The following is a 2,484-nucleotide window of genomic DNA, read 5'->3' as shown; positions in this document are numbered from 1 at the left end:
TGGTTTCTGCGCGCTATTCTTATATTTTCTTGGCCGGTAGCTACCATGGAAAGAAATGCAGGATAATCCATAGTCCCTCCTAGAAGTAATGAATTGTTCTTCAGAAATTATAAAATTGATTTGATAATTAAAATAAGAAAAAAGAAATGAGAGATCATAAATTTAAATTTCTTTGATAACAAAGCTAATAACTGACCTATAACATTTGATAAAAAAAAATGAATACTTCTTCTAATAACTGACCTATAACATTTGACAAAAAAAAAATGAATACTTCTTCGCACTAAATTTTTTAGAAGAAATTCAAATTTCTCACTAATATCAAAGTCTCTCAACTTCCAAGCATATTACTGTAAGGAAACCAAAAAAAGACTTAATTACATATTTTACTCACAATTTTTTAATTTTTAATGAATTTTATCCCCAACAAATTAACTTTACAGATTTTACATTTAACTTTTAATAAATTTGCGAATTTTACCTTTCCTCATTTTATTCCTAACATAATTATATTATTTTATTCTCAAATTATTTTTGGCAAATTTTACACCCAATTTTTTTTATTTTTTTTACAAATTTTATCCTTAACTTTTTTTTTTAATTTTACTCCTAACTTTTATGCTTATTAATGAATAAATATAGAGGGTAAAACTCGTAGATTTCTTAAAAGTTGAAGTCAAATTAATTTGTTGGGATAAAAATTTTTAAAAATTAAAAAATTGGAGATAAAAAATACAATTAAGCAAAAAAAGAACTATTTTATTGAAGAAAGAAAATAATTAACGCTCATTTTTTTTAATTACAAACATTCGATATGATGTATTTAATTTTCTTTTAACTAGTATCAAGCATCAATAATTAACAACCCAAATAATAAAAACTAGTTGTCCGGGTGTGGTGTCCCTACGATTCAAGGCACAAGGATAATTAATAAGAGGTAGAAGAGAAGGGTTAGCTATACTCATGGGTGTGGAAGTAGAATGAATTAGGAGCATATTCAATTATTCATATAGACCAAGCAAGTATCTTGCTCAATGTATTAACAAATTGAGGGAACAAACTCCTTTCACGATGTAAGGGAGAATATTAATTATGTAGTGGCTAGTAGTGATCGTAACTAATTCTACCATATGATAAAACAGAAGTGCATTTACTTGCTTCTAGATTAAGGTAACTTGCTCTAGGCATATGACTATCTGATCTTTGTGCTCCCTAACTTCAAGCCTTGAAGTTAATTAAGCAATCCGTCACCATATTACTCTTGAACTTCTTTTAGTATAATAGTACTTACATTCTATGTTAATTTAAACATTTTGAAATGAATTTAACTTTAATGTAATTATATAATTGTCTACTTATATGTCTTTAAATGGTTAATTAAAAGATAATTTGTCAAATAAATATTTGTATAATCAAATAATTTTGACAATTGCGTAAATAATGATTACAAAAAAAATGGTATATTCAATTTAGGTAAATGACTATCCATGTGATAGTGGTAAAAAAAAGAAGTAAACACAGCTAAAAGAAGACTCATGAATGTTTCTAGCTAAATATTCAAGATATAAGCCACAAACTATGGTCTATAAAAAATAGTGCGTTTGATTTTCGTAAAAAAAAAATCCCGATTGGGCCAAAGTTATTAAAAATAACTTCTTGTCCAAATTATAATTTAAAGGTTTTCAAAGGAAAATCCAAATTCACACTAAATATACTCCACAAGCTGGTAGTTAGAACCAATAAAAGAGAATGGAGCAAAAAAAATTTGTTTTGAATCTGCAAGAAATTAATAAACGGATAAAAATAAATCTGTGTCATGAATCCATAAGAAAAATCAAAGTTAGCTGGCTTTATATGTTTTGGGTAGACAAATAAAGTCTGAAAGATGACAGATGAACCAATCATAAAGGGTCGACGAGATTATCAAAATCTCATTTTGAGAAATAATAAAAAATGATAATCAAAATTAAAAATCCAGAAATAAGCAAATATAAAAGGTAACCAAAAGATTATTTGTGGCTGCTGGGATTCGAGCCCAGGTCTCCACGGCCACAACGTGGAATTCTTACCACTAAACTACAGCCACATGATGTTAGTTATAGTGTATATTTTTTAATTATTCTATAATGTTAGTTACCATAAGGGCATATGAATCTCAATCCATTAGAATGTTCTAAACTTTTAACCAAGTTATGGCGAATTTTCAATTTTCACTAGAGACGTGATTCAAATCACCCATCATCACCCACACCACACGCCAAACTACATATTGGTTAAACTGAATAATTAGTTATCTTTTATATTTTATTAGTGATTATCTATTTTGAATCCTCAATCTTGTTTTCATATATTATTCATCATATTTTCTGTACTCCTTGTAATAAAGTTTCGTGATTTTGACTAGAGCAAGGATTGTTTCCCATATAGGCATTAAAGGTGTTGAGTTGACAAACTTTTTTTTTTCTTTCATTTAATCGACTATAT

At 27.5% G+C, this 2,484-nt stretch overlaps 1 non-coding gene across 1 annotated transcript; it reads right to left on the bottom strand.

Moving 5' to 3' along the window:
- Positions 1-2,014: 2,014 nt before the first annotated feature.
- On the bottom strand, positions 2,015-2,086 carry TRNAH-GUG. The gene has a single exon. It is a non-coding gene; the product is annotated as a tRNA-His (tRNA).
- Between the last annotated feature and the right edge of the window lie 398 nt (positions 2,087-2,484).

Source organism: Glycine soja, chromosome 7, assembly GCF_004193775.1.
Source record: "Glycine soja cultivar W05 chromosome 7, ASM419377v2, whole genome shotgun sequence".
NCBI classification, from domain to species: Eukaryota; Viridiplantae; Streptophyta; class Magnoliopsida; order Fabales; family Fabaceae; genus Glycine; species Glycine soja.
The sequence above is the reverse complement of the archived record's forward strand: the minus strand, read 5'-3'. Positions and strand labels throughout refer to the sequence as shown.